Genomic DNA, 6,792 nt, shown 5'->3' on the forward strand with positions numbered 1-6,792 from the left:
TTTCTCCTCTGTTTTTAAGCACCATACACTCAGTGTTTTGTGCAGACTGGGGTCAGAATGAGCTGGACTGGTATATGATCAAATACTTGTTTACCATCAGTCAGTGACAGTTTATTTCCAGCATGGCAAGCCCTGGATTTGTATAATTTAGCACAAAGCATACAGTCCATGTTCTGTGCTGTATATGAAGACCATGTTGTGCATACAAAATGTGACTTTGCATTTTAAACGTTAGTTCATTTTTGTGCAGCAGTGGGAAGTAACTTACCATGTTTACTCAAGCATTTCATTTAAGTACACTTTGACATATATGACAAAACTCACCACAAAGCCAAAAGCATCTGCAGAGGAAGACCGTGTGACACGATTGAGAGCTCCAGAACAAATACAGGGGCAACTTTAACACAAGTTTGTGCAAATTGTTTTGTCACGCCTGCTATTTCCATGCTCAAGAATTAACTTACAACATGATGTTTTGGCATATTTAGTAGGGTATTGAGTTATCTCCATATCATGCTTCATACTTCGACTCCACAAAGACAAATATTGTCCTTTTTCGATTTTCTCTGACAGCTAGGGTTACAAAACACGTAAAACATGATATGCATACAAAATATGATGCATTGTGTTATACAATAAACTGCCCTACTGGAGGAAAAAGTTAAAATTAGCTCGTATGCACTCACGGGGCATTTTGCTGCAGTTTTACATTATAGCATTGGTAATTTTACTTATGTAGATGATCTCATTACTTTTTTCCACCACTGCTACATTATAGAAAGTTTTATAGTCTAAACTGCCTTGTTTTGTTGGAGACTTTGCATTATAAACTAGTTCCCCATAGATTGTCACGCCTGTTTTGATATAATCAGTTTGTTTCCATTTTGGGTTAAAGATTGTCTGTTGAAGTTAAATATCAGTCTGGTCTTGCCTTTTGTGAGGCACAACCGTCACTTCTGGTAAAGAGTTCATCCGCAGTTCACAATTAAGAAAGCAAATTTATCCACAAATATAACTGTAGGTGATTTTGCAATAGAAACCTTTAAAATATCATATTGAGCACTATTAATCAATTGGCAAATTATCAATCATTCTGGCAAGTAATCTGAACCCTTTGGCAAGCCTGCTCTTGAAAAATATTTACTCTTCCTACGCATTTAATTGCGTAAGATTTGGAGATTACCAAAACATTTGGTTATTGTCACAGCAAAGATTCTCTAACATGCAAACACTATTGACTCACTTCTATGAGAAAGTTACATGATTGTAAAAGACATACATGAACATATCATATAAGCTTGAAATAATGGATAATTTCACAAATAAAGTTAGAAAAAACGAAGGTTCATATTACCATTTTACGGTATTATTTCAAAACACATTTCACTGCATGAAAGCAATATTTACAGGTTTATTCTCAAGCATTCCAGTCATAATAAGATGCAGTATTACAGATTTGTTGACTAAGTTGACCTCTTAATTTGTAAATAATATCCACCTACTGTTTGCCAGCAGAGAATGTCTTTAGTCAGGGACAACCCTACTTAACTCCTGTGTAAACACCTTTCACTGGCTAAGCTACCACCTGACATCTTTTGTGTCCACACACACCTTGATTTCTGGCAGAGAGAGAGAGAGAGAGAGAGAGAGAGAGAGAGAGAGAGAGAGATATCAGAACTTGGGAAGGGTCCAGGTTTTCTCAGCTTCACCTGGGGAGCGCCCCTGCCAGGAGCCAGGATGGAATCTATTCATTCCCAATCTCAAACAATATCCAGCCCGTTTACCGCAGATCACAAACAGCCGCAGATGGGCCAAGTAGAGCCAGGTTTCTACTTACTGTGTAAACAAAATAGCACCTCAAATAAGAGATTAAAGCTTTTAATAATTCACAGTTGCGTGTTTCACATGATACTGGATCTCTTATGATCGTTCCCATCAACAGATTTATGAGTATGAGTGAACATGACAGTTTGACTTGGTGCATTATGGAATGTTGTTGTAAAGCAAATAATTTAGCGTATTGGCTTTCTTCTTGATTTCTTTCTTTCATTCTTGATACCGCTGTCCTATCTGTCTGTTGAATATAAGGAGACAGGCCACCACCCAGTTAGCTTAACTTAAAGACTCGAAACAGGTGTAAACAGCTAGTCTGGCTCCATCAAATTGTTTTAAAAAAAACCTGCCTATCAAAGCTTAAAACTTAAACTTTGGGTTTTGGCAGGGGGTTATATTGTATGTGGGACTATTTCTTAGCCAGGTGCAGTAACTGTCTTGTCGTCCAGTGAAGTATTTTGTACAATAGGTAGGCAGATATTGTTAATTTCAGTCTTTATGCTGAGCTGAAAAACATACTTTGTCACCATGTTATGAATGAAGAGGGCAAGACTGATTTCTGAAACCTTCAGAGAACCAAACATGTGCACCTCAAGCCCTACAATCCTTCCAGCAAAAAGAGCCAGGCTGGCGTATCTATCTTCTCATCTAACTGTCTAATCTAAATTAATATTACCCAAAACCTAAACTATTTATTTTTAATTTAAATTAATGTAACGTTTAATTAAATTCCAACAACTGCTTTCACACATGATGATATATAGGTACTTGTATAACAGGATTAGTCAAAGCAGCCACAGCTAAGGTTGTAAGTCTTGTGAATTTGCTGTTTGCATGATTTCACTTTCAACTCATGCTTAATATCATCCACACAATTCACACAGGTGAGCACATGAAAGCACAGGAATGCACTTTTTTTTAACATTATAAGCTTGTCAGTCATTCCTAAAGGGCAGTTATTCAAAAGCCTATAGGCCCCCAGTAAGGGCTGTGCTTCTTAATAACACCTGGTTTTAAGGAGATCAGCGGGAGGCTTTGTCAGTACATGACAAGAATGGACACTAATCCCGAGCAATACCCACTGGTCCTGCATGTCTCTTGAGTGGGATAATTGATTCCCACACCCTTCTTAAAACACACTCGCCCCCTCTTCTTAGACTCAGCCACCAAGAAAACAGAGCTTGTTTCATTCTGGTGCAGAGGGAACGCGGCCATGAGGACAAAAGCGTGTTTTTTGTTTTGTTTTTAACCAGTGCTCCTATGAGGGTTGAACTGAGGGCTGTCATAAGTGTTGTAGGTGGTAGCAGAAATTTGTTCGGTAATGGACACTAATCCCTTCAGGCTGTCAGGATATATTTTTCCCCTCCACTGCTGTTGAAGATACTACTTTACCCTCCTCTACTTCTCTCTCAGAAGCTAACATGCATATATAAATAACTAAAATGCATTTCAGATATGATATTATGGATCCTTCTGAAAATAGTCGTATTAGATATCCATGAGAAAGTCACCCTTACGCCTAGAAGAAGTCAACTTTGTTTCAGCTCCAAGTGTGACTAGAATACTCAGTTCAGATTAGAGTGTTAGCTTGCAGTGTTACATTTCTTTTGCAATTACAATGAGGTTCCTCTGGGCATTGAGGTTAGTCTGTGCACCAGCTATTCAAATGAGATGGAATGTGCTGTGGGACGTTGATGGAGTTTGAGGTATTTCCTCGAAAGAAACTCCCTCAAAAAATGCATTAAACAAGTATAAGTATACATTAAGTATACATGTTTGAAAACACTGTGTTCAAGGCAGCTGCCGCATGTCCATATAAATTAGGCAAATAAGAGATCTAGAAAGATGCAGGTAATTAATATAATGCAGGACAGATATGACAGTAGAAAGGTATGCAATATGCACAGTTAACATATAAATATGGTATTGTATCCTACATTAAAAGAAAACTGAGTATAGAGCAAAGATTAAATTCCCTCTCTCTCTCATTAGAGTCTTATGTATTAGCCTTGGTCTGACCTTGTCTTGATATCACATCCCTGGAGAGGAATGTAAATCGTATCCGTCCAATCCCAACCTAGTTACCACCAAACTCCTCGTTCTCACCACCCCTACTCCACTGCAGGGCCACATGATCTTTTCCATGTACCAGACATAATTTGTGGCTTAGGTTTGGAGGCTGACGGTGCGTCTGCGCCACTCTGCTGTTTCAGGCGTCGGGTGCACCATGTGTGCAGTAGTTCTCAGAATTCAGGAAAAGTCCGTCCTCAGGGGCTGGAGAGGTAGCTGTTGTTTTTTGAAACCTCAATGAAAGCGCTGTCAACCCCCCTGTGTCGGTTTGACTGCATCCCTTAGAGAAACCAAATCAGATATTGCTAATGAATTCAAAATTGGCCGTGAATTCCAAACAGAATAAGTAACTTAAAGACAAGATACCACTGAAAGGTGTTCTAGGGGATTTACCATCTGTTGAGGAACCCAAACAGTAGCTGCAGTTTAAAGAAGGAGCACATTGCTATCAAAAAACAGCATAGTGGAACTTAATCCAAGTGCTTCATTTGCGACATGTAACCTATGGTCCATGCACATTTTCTAGTGATGTGTTATGACACACTTGAGCCAAATTGTATATGTGCATGTGGCGGCTTGTCCATTCTTGAAAGTGTTTAAGCGGGCACATCTAAGCTGCTGCTGTTGCTGTGTAACTGTAGGACGAAACGTGAAATACCTTTAATGCAAAGTGAAATGTTTGGTTGTATTAAACATGATCTTAAGATAAAGTATCTTTCCAAAGATATCTTTTGAATTATTTTGTTACCGTTTTCATGATGTTGACACCCAAAAGCTTTGCCCATTCAAGCGTCAATTACATTTTCTGTCTTGCAAACAATGACATTAATATATGACGTTAATATCAAACCGCAGTCTAATAGCTTTTTCATTGCAAAAGCCGCATGATACAATCCACTCTTTGGTTTCCCAGCAACCTGTGAAACACCCTGCTTGAATGGTGTTTACAGAATCGCACTTTTCTATTTGCCTTTGAACAAACCAAGCCATTCATCCAGGTTCACTTCGTCTCACTGGAGAAAGCATCTACAATGACACAACAGAGTCTCAAGAGTAAAGGTAGTGGCATGTGGAGAGCTCAAGCCAGGAAAGTACAGGTTGCTGTATGAAGACAGACGACATGGTAGACGTATAGTGAATGGGTCATGCTCTTGACCAGCAGGTGGTGTTGATGGAATGGTAGGATCTGCTTTATTTAGCGTTAATGAAACAAGACTGAGTCCAGCTGAGCAGCTGCAGTCTGTGCAGCCTCCCCTCTCGGCTGATTGAGACCTCAGATGACCTAGAGGAAAGTTTCATTGGGTGGAAAAGACCAGAGAAGAAGAATAGACAAGAAAGAAGGTGGAGTTGATATCAGCAGTTGATAGAAAACACTGCACCCTGATGTGACACACAGGGCTGTTCCAGTAATTGAAGCTACACTGTCTCTTCTCGTTCTCTGGTCTCTGGAGCTTCAGCCCACTTGCTTAATATGTGACTTCAGCGCTAACACAACTATCTGAGTCCCTCTGAGGAAAAACCTTGTGAACAAAGGCTCCCACAACAGTTTAAGACTTCAGTTCTAGACTAAATACGACTTAACAGGTTCAACATGCTGATGACCAGCATGATTTTAGGCCTTCATGTACACCTATTTGCTTCTCAAGTATTATTTATGACTCCATCTTTAAATTAAAGGATTAAAACTGAACTAGAAATCAGTTTTATTGCTTTTAGATCTCACGTTAATGTCAACTGAAGGTCCTAAGTACTGGGTAGGTACAGTATATTGGATACTGTTTTATGTTGGTTTTATTCCTATCTCTGTGAGAAAAAAACATGTGTGTAGCTATAAAGGGGACTACTAATCATCAATTACATTCATGGAGTACCACAGGGATCCGTCCTTGGCCCTGTATTGTTCTCTTTCTACCTTATACCTCTATTTTGATATTAATTATTTTAGAACTTATATCAGTTCAACTCTGATAAATCCAGTTATTATCAAAATTTGCAGAAATTGCAGGGTCATGTTTCATAACAGGTGTAATTTTGATCATCCTTCCCGTTTTTCCTAAATTAAATATTTTTTTACCTGCAAAGCACTTTAATTTATACTTTTCATATAACCCAACATAAATGACTGCAATTCTCTATGGCAGCCAAACCTATCAAAGCTTTACTCTTAAGATTAAGATTGTGAGCATGAGTGTTGTCTCAACCACTCATTTAATTTAATTTGCCAACCATCTGTAGTTGAATTGAATATCTATCTATCTTTATGCTCTGCTAACATGCAGTACAATGAAGGACATGTGTAGGTGTGTTCTCAGCTCAAAAGCAACTAATATGACCTCAAAGGTTATGAAGACTGTTTACATTAAGATTTGAAAGTTGTCCCCCTGATTTGTCTTATCAGAAGCCTTTTTACACCCTGTAATACCAAGAGGCAAGCAGTCGAGATAGGGATGTCAACGCCTGGGGTAATGCCCATCCTGAAGATAAAGTCAAAGCAGGGACAGACCCTTTGCTTTGTTTCCCATGTCTGGAGACCAACGGACGAGCACAAGGGGAAAGTGATGAGTTGTTTCCAGGTGTGAGCTCGTGGGGTGTGTCACAATTTATTGAGGCCCAGCTCTTCTAACTTTCCTTTTGGAAGGGTGGTAGCTCAAACAGAATTGAGAGTTGTTGTTTACATGTCCTATTGGTCTGCTATAATTAATCTTTTATGTCTCTTACTGAACATCTGAGTTTGTTTTTGATGATCATCTACAGAAAAAAAAGAGCATTTAGAAACATATTAGATCAGATTAGATTTGTAAGTTTTGAGACTTTAGTTGTCACAATGCTTAGCCTTTATGTTTATTTCATGTTGGCTTGAAAAAAACAGCATTAAAAACTAAAACATTA

The sequence above is a fragment of the Echiichthys vipera genome, assembly GCF_963691815.1.
Source record: "Echiichthys vipera genome assembly, chromosome: 15".
Classification (NCBI taxonomy): domain Eukaryota; kingdom Metazoa; phylum Chordata; class Actinopteri; order Perciformes; family Trachinidae; genus Echiichthys; species Echiichthys vipera.